The sequence below is a fragment of the Microtus oregoni genome, unplaced genomic scaffold (genome assembly GCF_018167655.1).
Source record: "Microtus oregoni isolate MIOR12 unplaced genomic scaffold, Mior012 000161F_ref0000079, whole genome shotgun sequence".
Lineage (NCBI taxonomy): Eukaryota > Metazoa > Chordata > Mammalia > Rodentia > Cricetidae > Microtus > Microtus oregoni.
This window is the reverse complement of record NW_024544816.1, coordinates 766,207-788,245: the sequence shown is the minus strand read 5'-3', so window position 1 is coordinate 788,245 and position 22,039 is coordinate 766,207.

Genomic DNA, 22,039 nt, shown 5'->3' with positions numbered 1-22,039 from the left:
TTTATCGTTGCCCTCTTGTCTTATATGTCTCAGTCAAATCCTTGATATGATCTTAGCATTCCTTTGGGGGAGTTTTATGTCAAAAACTGACTAACATTCCAGTCTTCCTGGGTCCTGAAAACAGAGTCCAATTTCGTTCCCTTTGCAAGGGAGTTTTCTTTTTACCTAACATTTCAGCCATCTGCTATGGATAAGTGGTGATGTATTCTCTTCTGTTACTGCTTCTCAGTGAAATTAGGATGCTGTTGTTAGGGACCAGGAAGGTTGGGATGTTGTTAGTCAAAGCCTTGGGGGCAATTAAGGCAATGGAGTATTCATCAGAAGCATCTGGTTTGATGACCCAGCTGAAGAGCCAGGGAACAATCATATCAATTGAACTGGTTTACATAAGTTTTCAACAAGTCCAGGCTTTTTGGTTTTATAGGACTAGCTGGGGCAAGTGCTGTATAGACCACATTTGGAGCAGTTTATAGTCTACAGCTGATTTCTGGATGGTGTCCACCATCTGAGTGGAACTCTGACAAGTCAGATAGAGACTAGGGACAGAAGTTAAAGAATATAAAGGAAATGTATATATTTGGAGCTTCCCCCTCAGGAATAGGCAATAGGCAGGGGAGCTTAGGCTGTTCATTGACAGGAGTACTTATCTGGAATCCATTTGACCTGTGAGAGATGGATCTAAGCCATGGCTTTCTCAACTGTCTCAAAGTTATATGACTATTGTTTTTAAGTTGAACTGAAATTCACATTGTAGAAAAAGCAGCTAAAAGGTATCTGTAAAACAACTGGAATAGATTCATACCTTTGAGTTACAACAAAAGCTATGGCTTTGGGTTAAAAGCATGAAGATTTTTTCTGTCCAGAGGGCTGAGTATATAGATTGGAAAGAGATTTTTTTTTTTAACACAATGAGAAATATCTTTAAGTTTATATTTACAAGACAACCAGAGGAAACATAAAACCTCAAGCTTGTAATAGTAGTGCTTTATCAGCCTATAAGAACTTTATTTGAGTTGTAGAATTTCCCTCATAGAGTTTTTGGAGTCACATATGTAAACTATCATATCATCAGCAAATAGTGAAAGTTTGACTTCTTCTTTCCCAATTTGTATCCCCTTGATCTCCTTTTGTTGCTTTATTGCTCTTGCTAGGACCTCAAGTACTATATTAAATAGAAATGGAGAAAGTATACGACCTTGTCTTTTTCCTGATTTCAGTGGGATTGTTTTGAGTTTCTCTCCATTTAGTTTGATGGCTGTTGGTTTGTTGTATATTGCCCTTATTATGTTTAGGTATGTTCCTTGTATCTCTGATCTCTTCAAGACTTTTATCATGAAGAGGTGTTGAATTTTGTTGAAGGCCTTTTCAGCATCTAATGAGATGATCATGTCTTTTTTTTCTTTCAATTTGTTTGTATAGTGGATTACATTGATAGATTTTCATATGTTTAACCATCCCTGCATCTCTGTGATGAAGCCTACTTGATCATGGTGGATGATTTTTCTGATGTGTTTTTGGATTTGGTTTCCCAGTATTTCCTTGAGTATTTTTACATCAATGGTCATGGGTTAGATTGGCTTGCAACTCTCTTTCTTAATAGTGTCTTTGTGGTTTGGGTATCAGGGTAACTGTAGCCTCGTAAAAAGAGTTAGGCAATGTTCCTTCTCTTCTATTGTGTGGACAAATTTGAAGAGTATTGGTATTAGTTCTTTGAAAATCTTGCAGAATTCTGTGTTGTAACCATCTGGTCCTGGATTTTTTGTTTTTTTGGGAGGAGGGTTGGGAGACTTTTGATGACTGTTTCTATTTCTTTAATGGTTATAGGTCTATTTAATTTGCTTATCTGGTCTTGATTTAATTTTGGTAAGTGATATTTATCCAGAAAATTGTCCATTTCCTTTAGATTTTCCAATTTTGTGGAGCACACATTTTTGAAGCATTATCTGAAGATTCTCTGGATTTCCTCTGTGTCTGTTGTTATGTCCCCCTTTTAGTCTCTGATTTTGTTAATTTGGATATTCTCTCTCTGCCTCTTGCTAATTTGAATAAAGGTTTGTCTGTTCTGCTTATTTTCTCAAAGAACCAACTCTTTGTCTCATTGATTCTCTGTAGTGTTTTCTTTGTTTCTATTTTGTTGATTTCAGCTCTCAATTTGATTATCTCCTATTATCTAGGTCTCCTGAATAAGCTTATTTCTTTTTGTTCTAAAGCTTTCAGGTGTTCTGTTAACTTGCTAGTGTGGGATTTTTCCGGATTCTTTATGCAGGCAATTAGTGCTATGAACTTTCCTCTTAACACTGTTTTCATTGTGTCCCATAAGCTTGGGTATGTTGTGCTGTCATTTTCATTGAATTTTAGGAAGTCTTTAATTTATTTCTTTATTTCTTCCTTGATCCATTGGTGATTCATGTGAGCATTGTTCAATTTCCATGTGTTTGTGGACTTTCTGAAATTATTGTTTCTGTTGAATTCTATCCTTAAGCCATGGTAGTCTGATAAAATACATGGGGTTACTCTATTTTTTTTCTATCTGTTGAGTTTTTCTTTATTACTGGGTGTATGATCAGTTTTTGAGAAGGTTCCATGGGGTCCTGCGAAGAAGACATATTCTTTTATGTTTTGATGGAATGTTCTATAAATGTCTGTTGAGTCCATTTGAGTCATAACATCTGTTAATTCCCTTATTTCTCTATTAAGTTTCTGTCTGGAAGACTTGCCCAGTGGTGAGAGTGGGATGTTGAAGTCTCCCACTATTAGTGTGTGGGGCTTAATGTGTGATTTAAGCTGTAGTAATGTTTCTTTTACATATAAGTATGTCCTTATATTTAGGCATAGATGTTCAAAATTGAGATTTACTCTTGATGGATTATTACAGTGAGAAATATGAAATGTCCTCTGTTTCCTTTGATTGATTTTAGTTTGAAGTCTGTTTTGTTGGATATTAAGATAGCTATATCAGCTTATTTCTTAGGTCCATTCACCCTTTACTCTGAGGTGATGTCTGTCTTTGAGGTTGAGATGTATTTTCTGTATGCAGCAGAAGGATGAATTTTGTTTTTATATCCAGTCTGTTAGCCTATGCCTTTTTATATGTGAGTTGAGTCCATTTATACTAAGGGATACTAATGAGCAGTGATTGCTAGTTTCCGTCATTTTATTTTTTGTTGGTGGTGATGTTATTGTGTGTGCTTTTCCTTTTTTGGGAATTTGCTGCTTTGAGATCATCTATTGCCTGTGTTCTCGTGATGTAGCTAACTTCCTCAGGTTCTGGTTTTTCTTTTAGTACTTTGTGTAGGGCTGAATTTGTGGCTAGGTGTTGTTTAAATCTGGTTCTGTAGTGGAATATCTTGTTTTCTCCATCTATGGTGATTGAAAGTTTCCCCGGGTATAGTTAATCACTTTTATTAGATTATGATTTTACAGTTTTATTCCTGTTCGGTTTAATCATAAATATGGTCCATAGGGAAACTGGAAACTTTATTTTCCTGATTCTTTCATAGTGCACCATTGCATCATATCATAGTTTCTTGTATGACTTAGTTGATCAAAGTAGCTAAAGCTTAACAAAGTTATCAAAGACAAGGAATATAGATATATGAATAGACCTGAGATAAAGAGAGATATTTTATGGGCTTTTTGTCAGGCTGCTTAGGTCATTGTCTTGCTGCATCCAAAGATAGGAGTATCCCAGTTTCTGATGCCTAGTGTTTGATATTTATAGTTGTGGCCCTAACTTTAGTCAGCTAGCAATTAAACTGGCTGTTTGGGTTTCCAGTGTATCATGGAGCCTTTCTCAAGGAGAGCCTTTAAACAGAAGAACCATGCTTTGGGGTTGACTTACTTTTGTTAAAAAGAAAAGTCAGCCAGAACTGGAGCTACAGGAGTTAAAAAGCAAGCTTAGTATATTTGAAAACTTTCCCATAACTATAAATTTTGGTGGATTGGATTTTGGGTTTTGTTTTGGCAGGTTGTGCTGTCTATGTGCTGAGTTTTACAACATGAACGGTAAGATTACCTACGTATAAATTTCTACTTATTAACCCTTTGCTATAAGCTTTAAGTCAACTCTGTAAAGTAAGTTTTAAGTCAACTTTTGTTACAGATTTTTATAGATTTTTAATCATATCCAATAAACTTATAAATTCTGAGATAAAGAAAATTATATAAGTTATATGATACTGCTATAAATCTTGAGACAAGGTTATATCTTAGCAAAAGTTTTGTTCAGATAAATGAAACAAATAGTCTAATTATTTTTGGTCAGTTTGCCTTGCTCTTTTTTCCTGCCACAAAGTCAGGTAACTTGCTTGACACAGGACAGAAACTTTCTAACTCCAGAGCCAGCTTCTCAATGCAGAACATTATAAAACAATATTTCAGCACTGTCCATACCTAAAAGACATTTGTCCCTGCTAAACTGAATCCAATGACCAGAAAGAAAAATTGAAACCTGGCTATCAATGTAGCCATAGCAATCATACACGAAGCAGCCCAGAGTGGCACTTTTGGGATGGGAGTTTGCATTGCTCCAGCCTGGCATCATGGGAATGGAGGGAGCTAGAGCTTGGTCCAGTGCCTAACTCTGCCTGTAACTGGAGACCAAGGAAGTTTTTGTTGTTACTGTTGTTGTAGCTATTGCTTTAACAAAATAGGAAACTTTTTTCAACTCCTCCCTGCAGACCCCAGGCAGCAGGAACCCACCAGAGAATTCCTATGTGTCAGTGTCAGATCTTCCCTGGTTTAAGTAGGCTGGGCCTAGCTGATTTCTGTCTTGGCTTCCAATAATGCCTGACAGCCTGTTATAGGCTTAGCAATGTCCTTGGGGTTCCTAGGCTCTGCTATGTATCCCAGGCATTGAAACCCTGCCAATGGGTGCTCAGGTGCCAGGCCTCTAGGCTTCCTATCTCAGTTCTCAGTCTCACCAGAGTGTCCCTAAGGTCCCAAGGTATGTCAAAAAAAGAACTAGTGTCTCTGGCTGAACTTCCAAGGAACAAAATGGGATGTTCGACTTCTCATTTGTTGCTCTTGGTAGAGGAATGTTGGATCTAGTTAAGCACCCTCCCTCATGCCCCAGATGTCACAGAGAGTATCTATGACTACCATAGGAGGTCTCTGTAAACAGATGCTTGCTGCTTTCTTTTGATGAGACCATTTGCTCAGGCAGTCTTCCAAAGTAAAAGCATGCTCCAGGGCCTTGGAATGTCTCTAAGAAGTGAATCTGCTCAGAAGCAGCTCTTCAGTCCTGGAGGACTAGAGGGAAGGGTTCAACTTTGCACTGGAGTCTTGATCTCACTGGGACCTCTAAGTGTTATTCCCACAAATTCAAGGAGAAAGACCACTGATTAAAATCATCATGGCCAAATTAATTAAAGCAAACAATTATTTAAAACAATCTTTTAAAAAAAATTCTTGTACACAGAATGTCCCTCCCTAAAGGCAGGCTTCATGGAGGAAGATAAGTGTTTTTTTTTTTTGTTTTTTTTTTTTATATCAGGAGTAGGGGGTTTCCAAAGCAGGGAGTTGGCAGGAAAATAGTTGGGGTTATAGAAGCAGAACATTAGCATAACAGGTTGGTGATAACAACCTCCTGAAACAAAGACATGGTTGCAAGGTGCACAACAAGGCAGTCATAACAACCAACATGGTGATAGCAAGGTGGTCATAATAGCCTTTTAAACAAAGACATGGTTGTCATTTCCTTGGACAGACAGTACTGAATCTTTTCTAGTTAAGATTACAAGAGGGTCATAGCCCAATCCTTGAGAAACAGAGATTTAATCATAAACAGGAATGGGTCTACTTTGAGTTTACTATGAGATATCTTTCAAGATAGCTTATCAGTCTCTGGAAGATACTGCTTCCTTGGAGATATTCATCATCTTTGTCTCTTCTTCTGCATAGATCCCTTGAGGAAAGGGGTTTGATGAAGACATCTCCTTTAGAGCTGAGTGCTCCAAGGTTTCTCGGCCTTTGCACTTTTTCCAGTTGTAAGTCTCTGTATTAATTACTATCCACTTCAGAAGCCATTTCTATGGTAAGGGTTCAGTGATGACACTGAACTCTCAGTCAGGCCTCACACTCAGGAGCATTAACTAACAAAAAACTGACTCCATGTTTGTTTTTATGGGTTGTTTGTTGTAGGAAGTATATGAATCACTGAGTGACCGAATTCCTGAGTGAATGTGTATTTTGGCATTGGTGTGGCCCATCAAGGACTCCATGGGAAACTGGCAGTGCTGTTACCCATATGGTCCAGACTCAAGAGTATAGACAAAAGCTTCCTATCTGAGTCTGAGTGTTTATGAACAATTGATCGTGTTCACAAAGACTAAGAACTGCAGCTTTCTTTTCTGAGATGTTTACAGCCTGAAATTGCTCCTCTCCAGGCAATTCTTTCCTTTGTCCTGTACCTAATACACACACTGAGGCTTCAGGTTGTGTCAGTAGCATTAGAGACTTCCATTTGATCCAAGCATCACTGTATGAGTACATGTCTTTTTTTTTTTTTCTCACCAACCCCAGGCAGGTCAGGGATCCAGTCCATATGACAGAGCTCTGTTGTCTGGTTTTAGTTTTGTTTTAAGACAAAGAAATAACATAAAGTTGAGTCAGGGGGAGCAGAGGGTCTTGGAAGAAAAAGAATATTATCAAAATTTACTGTATAAAAATAAATATATAATAAATTATAAGAAAAAATAATAACTGATTGATTACCAAGAACTTATTATCATGCCCATAAGTCAACTCTCTTTAGATAAGCTTCTATTTATAGTAGATGGTGGTTAAAACAAAGATCTACTACTGGCCAAGATGCAGAGAATAAGAAACTATAGAATGTTCAGCCTTAAGTAGGACATCTATAAACATATCCTCTCCTCCTAAGGTTCAGTGGTCTTTGAAGACAAAGGGGAAGAAAGACCGTAAGAATCAGAGGCAAAGGATAAATATAAAGAAGGAATGTCCTCCTGACACAAGATGGCAGCTTGACATATGAACTTGTGCATATGACAGTATGCACAAGTTCCTCAAGCCAAACCAAATCTCAGCATGGACACAGGAGGTAGACATGAAGTCCCACCCCAAACTGAGGAGCTATTAGCAATTGATAGCTGCTGGGAGAGGAAGGGTCAGTTTTTAAAAATCGTTGACCCCGGCAAGTTGACCACATTCCAGGGTTAGACTCATTCATGAATATATGGGCAGCTCACATTGTAATTGATGGGTGAAAACAAAGAGGACACAAAGCTGAATGGGATGGATCAGGGAGGAGTTGATGGGGGAGTGAAAATGATCAAAACACATTAGATGAAATTCTCAAAGAATTAATAAAAAACTAAAAATAATTTTAAAAGAATCACTTCTTTGGCATTCTCACCACATATGTCAGCACTAGTCTTCATTTCAGAGAGTGAAATTCAGAAAGCTCTGAGGAGGCTTTGGAGTAAACCATGAAGCAAGTGGTATGGTATCATCCCGGGTGCTTTGTGCAATTTTCTTTGTCACCATTAACAAGGAGAATGAAGTGCTGGGAACCTGCCAGGCGCAGCAAGGCTCAGCGAGTGTTTGAGTGCTTTGCCTTGAGTGCATTTGAATGAAGCCTTGGGCGTCCCAGAGGTGGAGGACAAGTCAAGTGTGGAAAGCAAATTTGCCTGCGGCAGAACTCTTGGGCAAGTTTCTGAGTGCCCAGTAAGAGAGCAGAGGCTTCCTTTCCTCTCTGACCTCTGTCCCACTAATCTTGTGTTGCAAACCACTCCACTGACCCCTAATGGAGATCTGTCTTTTCAAATCTATGAGGTTAGTAATACTAGAGCCTAGCGATTCTAAAAAAACAATGCTATGCTTTGGCAAAGAACAGACTCGGGAGGATCAGGCAAGGATCCTGGCAGCCGCATTACTTGCTTTGACTTGAAATTTTCTGAACTTTAAGGTCAAGGTTGTAATTGAGTTTTGACATCTGAATTAGCCCCTGATACATAGATTAAAACAAATCTTCTCAAGGTGTATGTGTTGAAGTCTAGTCCCTCAAACTGTAGCTGTTAGATCCTACATAGCAGCAGAAATTCTATTTTCTCTCTGTCTGCTATTCTGCCCCAAGCTGCTACCCACAATTCCCTGAGGCTAGGCTGCAGCTTCCCAAACCCATCACACAGGTGTAAATCGTAAGTGTTCCACCCACTTCAGATGGCTGGCCCAGAGCCAGATGTGAACCACCAACCACGGAATTCCCTGATAGGCTGAAAGTGTGTCACCATGGAAAGTCCCCAACGGCTTCTCCCTGTATTGCATTATAACTAGGACTCAGAAGCTGTATTTTTATGCTTTTCCCCTTTAAAACTGGATGCTGCCCCTGCCTCAGGGATTTAGTCTGGACCCCAAACCCTACTGCCTCTCTGACAGCAATTCTTCTAAATAAATTTTCGGCTTGCTCGAACCCTGTATTTGTGGTGCATTATTCCTGGATTCTCAGACTCTGGAGGTCTACCAGTTGGAGTCCCGGGCCAGGCTGTCTGCTCCTGGCCCTTGTGGCAATCTCCGGAGGTAAACATTGGAGAGTTTTGAGTTGTTGTGCCTTTTTCTGGTACCAAAAAAATGGGGGAGAGACTGGATGCAGTATTGTTCTTGAGGTCAGAGGGAGATAAAAGACTTCTAGACCCATCTATGTATGGTAGACTCGGTAGAAGAGGTGACTGGATCAGACCTCCAGGCTTCCTTCAGGAAAGTGGCTGAGGCATCTGGTCTTTGGGGCTCAGAGGTGGCCGAGTCATCTGACCTCCAGTGCCCCCCCCCCAGTGTCTGGAGAATCTGTGTCCTGGGGATCAGCCAGAGAGGCAGCTGATCTGCTTGGTTCTGAACAGGACCACGTTTTACTGTCCCTCTTGTCTCTTCCTTGACTCTCTTTGCGGTGTGCTGCCAGTGTCTCTGTTTCTGTCAAGTAAAACTTTCGGTTTCACTTCATGTACTTGCTATTGTATTCTTTTATTTTGAGTTCATGGCACAGACTTTATCTTCAGGCCCTAATTCTCCCCGTGCCCTTGGTTTCTAGCACTCTAAAGGCTTCAAGAAGAAAGTCCAGGAACCAGGAGATTCCGCTTTCCCTGGAAAAGTCCCCACTCTGTCAGTGGCCAATTTTGGAGTCAACTGGCGTCCTAGGGCCATTAATCAACAAGACTGTTCCTCTTGTAGGCCAGGCCAAAGTCTTTGGCCAACCAGGTCACCCTGACCAAAGGCCTTATATTGTGACCTGGGCGCTACTCTTGGAACCCTCCCTGCTCCTGAAATGGCTCCAATTCCACCTGCGGAGTCAATCAGAGGGAATACCTATCTTAACTCCTTCTTCCTCCTTATATGCCAGCACAGAAATGGCAGCCTTAGAGGCTGCCCAGGCTCCTTCCAACCCCTACCTCATCTTCAATTTACCCAAAAGCTGCTCCATGTGAGGACAACCCGGCATCCTCCTCCAACTCCAATTCCCTTTTCTCACCCTCCACACCCACTACAACACCACAAGAATTTGGTGGGTCCTTCCCACTCCCATTCTTGAGATTACAGCTGGAGGAAGTAAGAAAAGTTTGTCTGTCTGTTTTCAATGCATGAAGCTGGTCACTGAATGTTTTGGACTGATCTTGAGTGTATGAGTTTACTGCATTCTGTTTGTCTTGGGCACAGCTCAGCTCTTACTGCTGCAGCCAGCCACCTGGGCTCAGAATTTATCTCCAAGCACTCTGGCCATTGGATCTGATGCAATAGGATTTAAATGTCAATTGCATATGGATAATATTAAAATTGTTTTATGCTATTCTTCTTTATTGAAGAGCTGGGCCTGGAATCAGGTTTTGGCCCACCCTTTTTCAAACCTAGTCTCTATGTCCATGTCCAGGGTCAAAAATTGGCAGTCAGGAAGAACAAGAGCAAAGTGTAAGTTTATTGGCTATAGTTAAAAAAAATCTATAATGTTTGCAACAAAAAGATTAATTCAAAGTTTTAACACAAGATTAAATAATCAAAGGGTTACATAGGCAATCTTTAAACAAAGACCTAATCCATCAGCCTCAATAGTTCTGAGCAAATATTAAATTTGCTAACCTTGTTTTGTTTTAACACCTTTAATCCTGCTTCTGACTATTTTTTGTTAACTTAAACATGTCAACCCAAAAACATGGTTTCTAGGCTTAAAGGCCACCCTGAGAAAGGCTCAAGACTACACTGGAATCCCAAACGCTGAATGCAGTCACTGGCCCACTAAAATTAGGGCCCCAACTGTAGTAGGGGGAGTGGGCCACGTCCTGCTGCCCAGCTAGCTTAACCCCAAAATAACCACACAAAAATTGTATTAATTAAATTACTGCCTGACTCATTTTATCTAGTCTCTTCTTGGCTAAGTCTTACATCTTGACTAACCCATTTCTATTAAATTTGTGTATCACCATGTGACTGTGGCTTACCGGCAAGATTCTAACCTATGTCCGTCTCAGGCCAGAGATTCATGGCGTCTGCCTGACTCTGCTCTTCTTTCCAGCATTCTGTTCTGTCTTCCCTGCCTACCTGAGTTCCACTCTATCAACTAGGCCAAGGCAGTTTCTTTAATAAACAATGAAAGCAACACAAATACAGAAGGGCCTCCTACACCACCCAACTATTAAGCAACAGAAACTGGTTTATTCCTGTCTTATGATACAGTAAGATGGTGACCCTAAACAGTCTGGCGATAGAACATGGAGCAGTTTTTAACCTAAGGGCTGTGACTTTTCAGGGTCAAAAGACCTTTCTGCAGGAATAGCCTAGGGTCGCCTGCATGTCAGGCGTTTGAATCATGATTCATTACAGTGCACCACAACATAGCTGAGAGTCATTGGTTTAAAGGCTTATGTCTAATCCCCATCTTTTTGCTAGCACTGTTAGTCTGTCACCATTTTGGTAAACAGGGAACTGTTGTGTTATAATTTGGAATATTAGGTAAGGATCAGGAAAGTCCACAGTCTCTTTTTGGACTATGTTTATGAGTTGAAAATTTTATCTTGATACTATTAATCAGTCACCCCATAAAGGATCAAATCTTTAATATGTTCAGACTAGCTTTTTATATAAGTTTTCAAATTTAAGCCCCGAGGTGTTCAGCACTACACTCAATAGATGATGATCTTCAGATGATACAGACATCTGAGAACAGGGCATTCAAAATATCCAATGAAAAAGCTATTCATGATAGAGAGGCATTTTGGCCCCTGAAAATATCCTTATCCCCTCCAAAGAAGATGATAGACACAGAAAAACCTCCACCTGAAACTTGCTTTAATCTTAAGTCTGGCCACTGGGTGAAAAAAAAAAAAAAAAAAAACAACCAAGCTGCCGTTCAACTGAACTGCTGACAAGACCCTGTCCAGACTGTAGACAAACATACACTGGGAAAATTGAATTCCCTGCTTTACCTAGAGAAGGTAGGCAAGGCACTTCAAGTTCCTGCTCCACAAGAAAATCTTTCAGATCTTCTGGGTCTGGTAGCCAAAAATGCCTTCAAACCTCTGCCCAGTAACTGCAGAGGCACCTGCAGTAGCTGTCTAGGTAGTCAGCAGGGCTCTGTCATTCTAGTTGGTCATCTTCAGATCTCTGATGATGCCCAATGACTAGGCTAGTGATAGCTTCGCCATTTTAACATTTCCTTCCCCCGCCCCAGGCTGCAGACACCTTGTCAGCTCCTCAGTCAGCTAAAGCCAGTAGGTTTCTTGTTTTCAAATGTACAGACAAGTCTGTTTTATTTTCAGACTTCATGTTAAAGGATAAACTGAAGCATGATGCATAAAAACTCAGAGAGAGAAAGTGGGATTCAACCTGAAGTTCAGAAAAGTAAACAGGCAGCCACTGGCTCTTACCTCTACCTCTGTCTGAAATGGTGATCCTGCCTCCACAAATCTCAGAATGAGACTGGGCCTGAGAGATGTCTCCTCCTGTCTTATAGTCCTTTCTAGTTCTGGGATTAAGGGTGTGCACCACTACCCCCTGGTTTCTGTGACAAGCTAGCATGACTATTAGGATTAAAGTAGCATGTCATTGTGGCTACTGGGATTAAAGGTGTGTATTATTGTATGATCTGTAACGCTGGTCAGTGTGGCTGTTTTACCTTTCTGATCCTCAGGCAAAATTTATTTATTAAAATACAAATGAAATGCCACTACATTTCCCCTTTTGTCTAAAATAAAAAATAAGGCTATAACTAATATAAGAAAAACTATATACAATAAGTACGATATATACAGGCAATAAATACTTTGACAATGTCTAGTCCATTTCTGTTTGACAAATTCAGAGAAAATACTTCATATTTATCCTATCTTGGTGCATTCAAAGTCCTGTACCTAATTTACTCTCTATCATAACTTGCTTTTTGTGTCAGGTAAACAAGGAAAACTATAATATCACTATCTAGTCTTCAATTGCCCCAATGACACAAGAAAAAAAATAACATTACCTAAGTAAACAGGAAGTACATTGTAAACAACTTCCAAAGTTCTAGAAATGACAGAGACATCTTGCTGCCTAGACAGTCACCCAAAGTTCTTTTGTAACATTGGGGCATCCATCTTTGACCTACAGGCCTAGCATATGTGAAAGACTTTTCTGTGAAGCAGTATATTCTGAAGAGCTGTTCCTCCTTTTCTTGATAATGCTTGGCAGACATTTTCCTTTGTGTCCTGCTTATCTAATTAGGACAGCATACTGTCAGTAGTTGAGGCAGGGGCATTACTTTTGCCACAAAGAAAGTAAACTCCATGTGTAGTTTCTTTGATGTCCACTATCTTCTCTCAAGTAGACTGGTGCTGCTGGAAGCAGACATGTCTAATTGTCATAAAAATAAGAACCTAGGTCATTAAAACATCTTAAATGCCATATTCTGTAGATATCTAAAGTGTTTGAAGATGACCTTTCTATCTAAAATATTTCTTTGTTTGACCTTGAACACATACCTAATGTGTCTACAAGTTTGATTATAATATGTGACTAATTACTAACCTCATTTCCTTATTATCCTAAACAGTTGGTAATAATAATTTTCAAGGAATAGATATTTTCACTACATTGTTAAATGAGCTGTATAGATACAATACCTTGAACAGAATAGAAATGCATATACAGTATGTTTAACAAAATTTATCTCAAATTTGTATTAATATACAAAATTTGTATCCAATATACAAAAGTCCAATGCAATGTAAAACATTTAAAACTTATAGTTGCTCTTTAAAAGTAGATTCAATAATCTACCTTTTATCTTATCTAATCTTAGGTTCATGGGTTTGTGCCCCATGCGGGGAGCCAAATGAAGAGTGATTAATAAAAACTCAGAAAGAGAAATTGGGGTTGAACCTGAAGGTCAAAAAGGTAAAACAGCCAGCCACTGGCTTACCTCTACCTAAGTCTGAAATGGCGATCCAGCCTCAAGGAATCTCAGAATGAGACTGAGCCTGAGAGCTGTCTCCTTCTGTTTTATAATTCTCTCTAGTTCTGGGATTAAGGATATGTACCACTACCTCCTGGTTTCTGTGCCAAACTAGTGTAGCTGCTGGGATTAAAGGTGTGTGTCATTGCTTCCTGGTCTGTAAGGCTGGCCAGGGTGGCTGTTTTACTTTTCTGATCTTCAGGCAAGCTTTGTTAATAAAATACAAATGAAATACTACTACAATAAACAGGATTCAGGTGGAACTTTCTACTAGGAGAACATGCTTTATAATGACTGTTCTCTGCTGACTACGTTTGTCTCTGGGAAATACTTGAAGTCCATACAAGGTCTCAGTTCTGATGTTCATAAACATGTTCACAGTTTTTACCAAAGAGCCATAGACTTTGCTCTGACTCAAGGTGTAAATCTTTCCCAGCTGTTTTACTGACACCAGTTAACTGCTTTTTCTGCAATATGGACTTCAATACAATCACAATGCTAACACATCTAAAACTTTTATCTCCTTTGATAAACTAAAACATGTAAGCTTCAGGGAATTAAAGTCATAAGGCTTGGATCCAGCTGTCACAGGTCAAATGAAAAAGTTGCAAATGTAGTGGGTTTTTTTTCCTATAAGATCCTGAGTTGAACCGCTGTCCCTTGCCCATGTCTCTGCATAGTTCCAGTGCTCTTGGCTGACAGAGCACTGTCTAGGGAGCACCTGCAAACCACAAGCTGCTGAACTCCGGACTTGCTGAAAGCTGACATGAACCAGTCCAACTCCTGTGATTGTTTCCTGTCCCTTCATCTTGGTCAGCTAATCAGATGCTTCTGATAAATGCCCCATTGCCCAACCTTTAACTTCCCAGCCTCCCTGGGTCCTGACAATTGACACTCCAGTTCAGCTGGAAGCATCTACAGAAGAGAGTGCATCATCCCTGCCCTCATAACAGGCTGAAGAAGATTAAGTCCAAAGGAAACTCCCTGAAATAGGAAACAAAATAGCTGCCTATAATGTCAATTGATAACAGGAATGCTGGGGATGTTTAGTTGCAAAACTATTAACCACGCTATGTGTATTCTGCCTGCTGTATTCTATCTCCTGCTTCATTCAAAAGAAGATCAGTGCAGTTAAGCCCCTAGTCTTGTGGGCCCAATATGGTCCCCTACAGGACCTGGACCTTTGACATCAATGATTTGATGACCTGCTAGAAGAGGTGGGAGTATTAGATCCTAATTAGCATCAGAAACTCCATTTTGTCCCAGTCTGCCATTTAAGCCTGAGGCTAGGCTGCAGCCCCCTAAACCCCTGACACAGTGTAAACCGTGAGAATTCCACCCCTTTCTGATTGGTTGGCCCAGAGCCAGGTCCAAACCACCAAACCACAGAACTCCCTGATAGGCTGAAAGTGTGTCACCATGGAAACTCTCTAACTGTTTCTCCATATGTTATGATTGAATGGGACTAGGGATCTGTCTTTTTGTGCTTTTCTACTTTAAAACTGGATGCTGCACCTGCCTCATGGATGCGGTCTGGAGCCTGAACCCTAGTGCCTCCCTGATAATCAGTTTGTCTAAATAAATATTTGGCTTGCTCAGAACCTGTCTTTGTGGTGGATTATTCCAGGAATCTTGAGCCCCAACATAGCTTATACTTGGAGATAGTCTTTGAAAAGGTGATCTTAAACAAAAAGTCAGTATAACTTCTTGAGATAAGGAAGAGACCCCAGGGCTACACAAATAGAAGGAAGCCTCTGTGGTGACACAGCCAGGGAGTAGTCATCTGCAGACCACACAAGCCCATGGTGACTCCTCCACCTCCACACTGCAGAACTGTGGGGTTACTGTGTAAGTGTCTACACCATGAGATGCTCCAACAAACTAGTTCAACTCAAATGTCACCAAACTGTCCGGTTTCCTTGGTAACTTTTCCTTCTGATTCAAATAATTATGATTCAAAGAAATGAAGAAAGAAAAGAAGGAAGGGAGGGAGGAAGGGAGAAATGATCCGCAATATTACTGTGTGCTGCATAAAGAACTGGCTCTTCCAGGTTCTTCTCTATCCACCATGCTGAGGATGGTTTTGAGAATTCCTTAGGAATGCTTTTATGTCTCTTTAAATGGCATAGCCTCTTCGAGCCCTTCAGTCGGATTTCTTGCTTTGGTCTGTTACTTCTTTTATATTTTCTGCTTTCATCTTCTGTATCAAATAACTTCTTTGCTCCCTAAGTATGGACAATGGACCCTCCATTAGGACATTGACACATCCTCCACGCCCCAGCTTAAAGCATGCAGCACGCCTTACAAAGGGTTATTGAAGTACAGAAAAAAGAGGAGGCAGCTGGGTGCCAAAGAGAAAACTGAGAGCTATTAATAGCTTCTGGACAGGATCTGCCCTCGAGGCCCTTTCTAGTGCTTTCCACGGACTTTTCCAAAGGCTCATATTATCTCTTAGCTCCCTCCATCTTGCTGTGAAAAGACACTTTACTCTGTGCATAAGACTCCCTGCTCCCCCTTCTCCTTTAGCCAGAGCTGGAGCTTGCAGCTCTACTTCAGTCCCAAGGAAATGGGCTTCTTTTATCCAGATAAAATTGGAAGATGGCTTGTTTTCTCCTGTGGATGAAGGTTTATGGAGGGAAACTCCTCCCACTCCACCCACAGGGTGTCAATGCACCTACGGAGTGACAACTCCCAGCTGCCAGGCTCAATTATTTCTAAGTTTGGCATACGGTTGTAGAACTAATGGGAGTTGTAACACAGGACTACTCACGCAAAGATGTTGTTCTCCTTTAATTACATTCATAAAAACTATTGTTTTAAAAATCACTAAACTTCTTTCACACATGAAAGGTTTATTCCGTGATTTAGCAGAAAACAAAAGATTGTACCTCGGGTCATTGCATTCTCACAGATTTCCTTAATTATTGTTGGAAGTTCTGAAGTAATGAGAAAAAGACCTTCCTCATGAAAGAAGACAGTTTAAGGACAAAGATGACAATAAAATGGAGTGTGTGTTTCTCTTATTCTTCATTTCTAGCTTTAGTCTTCTGTACTTAATGACACTGAGGGCAACCACACAACAGGGCTCCTTACCTCGAAAAAACATCACTTGCTCACAAGTTTGGGAGCCACTGAAATACAGGAAGGAGAGAATTTAATTTCTCTTTAAAAGCAAAGCAAGCCAACAAAGTAGACAAAAAGCCCTAGGAGCTGAGCCTTAACATCGTAACTCTCAAATTGGCATCCTGGAAGACTGTTGGAAAAGCAGAATCTTGGGGACCTGACTCAAGGTTACTTAGCATTTAAGAGTTGGTTGTAGTAGATACAGCAGGGGCTGAGAAATTCTGCAAGGCAAACTTTAGACAGACTGTTAAGAAGCCAGAAATGATGTCTACACAAGGTATTGGGGCCATGCAAAGAAAAACCACAAGAACCACTGAGCAATCCAGTTGCGGCACTGGTGTCTTTCAGCTATGATGGCGATGGAGCACTTCCAGTTGTCGCTGGATGATGTTTTGCCTGCATGTGTGTCTACTTCACATGGTGTCCTCAGAGGCCAGAACAGATCGGATCTATCCTTAGTTAAGGCTTTCATTGCTGCAAAGAAACATCATCACCATAGCAACTCTTTTTTTTTTTTATTTTATTTTTCGAGACAAGGTTTCTCCGTAGCTTTTTGGTTCCTGTCCTGGAACTAGCTCTTGTAGACCAGGCTGGCCTCGAACTCACAGAGATCCGCCTGCCTCTGCCTCCCGAGTACTGGGATTAAAGGCGTGCGCCACCAGCACCCGGCTCATAGCAACTCTTATAAAGTAAACATTGAATTGGGGTAGTTTGCTTACAGTTTTAGAGGTTCAGTCCATTGTCATTGTGGCGAAAATCATGGAGGTGTGCAGGCAGATGTGGTATTGGAGGTGAGAGTCCTGCATCGTACTGGCAACAGGGAATCAATTTATTGCCAGACTAAGGGAAGCTTGAGTAAAAGAGACCTCAAAGTCTGACCCTACAGTGACACACTTCCTCCAACAATGCCACACCTCCTAATAATGCCACTCCTTTTGGGGGCCATTTTCTTTCAAACCACCACCGATCCTCTGGAACTGGAATCATAGCCAGTTGTGAGATGCCATATGCATGCTGGGAATTGAACCAGCGTCCTTTACAGGTGTAGTCAGTTCTTAACTTATGAACCATCTCTCCAGGTCCTGTAGACAGAACATTTATTATTCTCCATGTGTATACTTTGCCTCAAATCCCAGATGAGTTTGAAACCAGAAACAAGTCATCCACATTGTCTAGACAACTTGGCCCCGTTAGTCTTTGAATATCAGACCTTCAATTTCCTTCTAGAGAATAAGGCTGTATTGCCACTGGAGATATGTAGAAGCATATGCTGAAGACTCTAACCAATATGAAGATTCACTTTCAGCATCACTGAATACACAGATCTTCTGGGAAGCTGCTATGGAAAGTGGTCGCATTTATCTGTACACAGTGGCTCTGGCTAGTGCTTTCAACAGTCAACTTTCTTAGTTAAACTGGATTTAGTCCATCACGTACTGGTGAGAGTACATTCTAGTTCTAAATGCTTAATTGTTCCCAGATCAATTACTTCAGAAAGCTTTTGGTCTAGGTACACTATAAACATGTGTGTGCCAAGCGTGTGCTCAGGGTGTGTGTGGTCATGTACATGTGTTGAGAATCTAGAAAAAAAAATCTTGACTTGACAGCACTTGGGAGACTAAAGCAGGAAAATTACTGTAAGTTTGAAGTCATTCTGGGCCATCCTAATCTACAGAGTAAAAACAATATCTGAGAGACAGGGAATGAGGGAAAGAAACACAAAATAAATGAAAATTTGTTTTCATGGAGTTTTCTCTCTTGGGTGGAATTTTACAGTATGAATAAACTTTCTATTAGTTGTTTTTTATGTTTTTGTATGAGTTTATTTTTTTTTACTAAGTATTTGTGATTCACATTATAAAATGGGATTTCGGTTCAAGAAGAAAGTATATTTAAAAATGAAAATAAAATAATGTCCCATGTGAAGCAAGCAAACCCTACAGGTGTCCTGAGCAGAAACTTTTTTGTGCTGGTAAAGAGCTCATACCACTCCATCCTGCCCCTGGGTACCCACTGCATCTCATACACTCCATACTGCCCCTGGGTACCCACAGCATCTCATACACTCCATCCTGCCCCTGAGTACCCACTGCATCTCATACACTCCATCCTGCCCCTGAGTACCCACTGCATCTCATACACTCCATCCTGCCCCTGAGTACCCACTGCATCTCATACACTCCATCCTGCCCCTGGGTACCCACTGCATCTCATACACTCCATCCTGCCCCTGGGTACCACTGCATCTCATACACTCCATCCTGCCCCTGGGTACCTACTGCACCACAATGATCCCAGTGCATTTATTTTGTACAATGTAATTCTTTAATATACAGTTCACAAACATAATTTTGATAAATTCTAAATGAAACCATGAATAGATGATGGCTTAAACTATATTAACGTAGCACAGGAAATTACAGAATTACAACACACACACACACACACACACACACACACACACACACACCTCTCTTAAAAGTACCCAGAAAGGTAAGGCACTCAGTTCTGCCCTGTGCCTCCCTCACCATGAGACTTTCTCTTTTCCTTCCTGTTTTTTTTTGTTTTTTTTTTTGAGGGAAGTTAAACCTAGTGTCTCATGCATGAAAGGTAAGTGCTCTAACACTGAGCTATAGGCCCAGCCCTGAAAATGAGAATTTCTACTACTAATTTTTAGTAGTGGAAATTGAAAGAAGAACTGGAGAGATGGATCAGTGATTAAGAGCACTATCTAGTTGCTCTTCCAGAGGACCCTGGTTCATTTCCCAGCACTCATGTGGTGGCTCACAGTCACCTGTAAGTTTAGACCCAGGGGATCTTATACCCTTTTCTGGCTCTCCTTGAGGAACCAGACACACAAGTGGAGCACAGACAAACACACAGGAAAACACCCATATATACATATATATTTTTTAATTAAAAATTAAAAGCATATGAATCACTCATTTCTATTTTTTTTACTGAGTGGACCCTAGGAGGGCAGAAGCTGTACCACACATTTGTATGGAAACTCTGCAAATATCATATCCATAAATGTACTGCTGATGATAGTAGAATAGTGTTATCTTCCTTTCCAATTAACTTAAAATGTCCTCGCTTGGTGCATGCTAAATATATCTTCCAGAAACACTGTTGCCAGATAAAATGCAGGATGTCTGGTCAAATTTGAATTTCAAATGAATAGTGAACACTTTTTTTAGAGTAAGTTTGCCTCGTATAAACCAATTGTTGTTTATCTGAAATTCAAATTTAACCAGGCATTCTGTACTTTTATTTGTTAAACTTGGCAATCCTATGTGGAAAGGAGTTGATAATTTTTTCTGTTAAAATCACACATAAACATCTCTTGGATGGTGAAGAATTAAGGCGGACTGTGTGGGAAGCACCGTGCTGGACCATTCTTAATGGATTCTACAGTTGGCGCTAGGGAGGACTGCCTCGTAAATAGGTGGACCCAAGTACATGTTTTAGCCTTGCTAGCTTTTCATAAGATGAAGATAATATTTAATGTGCATGTGTCCTTTGAAGTTTACCCAGATGAGATGTCAGAAAATTCTTTGCAAATTGCCCCAGAAGAGGCTTGGTGGAGCCAGAGTTTTGCTGACCAAATGACCTGCACTTTAGTCTCCATGCTGAGATCTGCTAGTTAGTCACCTGACTTGGAAACGTTCTTCAACCTCCTCCCTCCTTCCCCCCCCCTCCCAGCCTGGGGCTTCTTCCTCACATCCTTAAGATAAAGATAATGATAAAACACCCAACACAGGGTGCTTAAAAGGAGTAGAAGGGAAAATGCATTCACCAAACCTTATGCATTCTCAAACATCCCATGGGGGAAAAAAGGCATCTAGAAAAGGCATCTCTCTAGAAAATTATAAATGCATTCTAGTGTGATGAGGCCCCTTACTCCAACACCAGGAATGCCCATCTCCCTTGCTCTGGAATATCTATTTTACACACACACACACACACACACACACACACACACACACACACACACACCACAGAGTCTTGAATGATTCAGTCTGTCTGTATCACCCTTATTTTAACATCAGAATTATTGGGGAAATTATAGTTAGTTTGTAAATTGTGTGATTTTTTTTGTCACATAAATCACCCTGGGAGGGAACAATAGTCATGCCCCCATTATTGATAGCATCTTCTTTGTAAGTCTTTTGTAGACGAATTTTAAAGAAACCACCACAGAGCCTGGGAAAGTGGCTCAGTCAGTAAACCTCTCCCTGTGTAAGGGTGAGGACCTGAGGTCAGATCCCAAGTCTTATAAGACTGGGCACCTCGTTATATACCTACAGTCCTGTAATTCCAGAGGTGGAGAAAGGAGGCTCCCTAGAGCTGGCTGGCCATCTAGTCTAGATGAATTAGTGAACTCCAGGTTCAGTAGAGACCCTGCCTTAAAAATGAAGTTTAAGAGCAATTAAGGAAGACACAGATGTCAACTTCTGGCCTGCACACACATGTGCTTATATACCAGCAATAACAAATGTACAAGAACACAATTACACACAGATACATGCACAGGGATATTGAGGAAGGGGAGAGATGGATGGAGGGACACACACACACACACACACACACACACACACACAGAGAGAGAGAGAGAGAGAGAGAGAGAGAGAGAGAGAGAGAGAGAGAGAGGCCATTATGTATGAGAGTTCAGTCATTATTAGGTATAGACTTCAAATTACTGCTTTGAGCCTAGTGAGGTGTAATCGCTGGTTCTTATCCGAGGGGCCTTCGAGGTGAGGTTCCATCTACTGACACGGCTCTTACTGTGCAGAGAGGTTCCAGCTTCATCAGCAGCTGAGAAGTTATGTTAAAGGCATGACTGACGACTACATACTCTCAAATTTTCTTTCTGAAATTATCGAGGTTTTCCTGGTACTGTATGAAGACAAGGAGTGATCAGATCACAGACATCTATTTTTTCTTCCAAGGTTTAAGCTTATTTAATTAACTGGGCAATCCAAGACCATTTGCTTTAATAATTGGGTTGCTTCTTGCTAACCCTATAATCTTAAATCTTGCACTTAAAAAAAAAGGAAATTAGGTATAGAGAAAAGTGACTGAATAGATGATTAAAAATCCTAGGGCACCATTCTTTTTAAAACAAGACATATTAACTTGATGGAATTCCGATGAAAAGGGAAGTTGTTGTCTTTGGGTCCTTCTTTCCGACTGGCCCTGTCCCCGTGGCCCTGTGCCCTCTTACGTCCCCATGCCAGGATTCCACACAGGGAAGCCCTTGTGCCACGCTCCCCTTCCAGATCTCAGAGTAGTCTCCTTCAGCTTGCACCCTTGGCTCTCTCACCCATCCTCTGGCACTCAGAACAGCAGAAGCCCTGTGTGGAAGCCGGAGGCAGAAAGCCATGGATGCCAGGGAACCCTCTGGTTGGCATGCACTTTCCACATGGGTACTACTGACCCGCTCTTTCTCTACTCTTTTCAGGGAAGGGAGATTTCAGAACA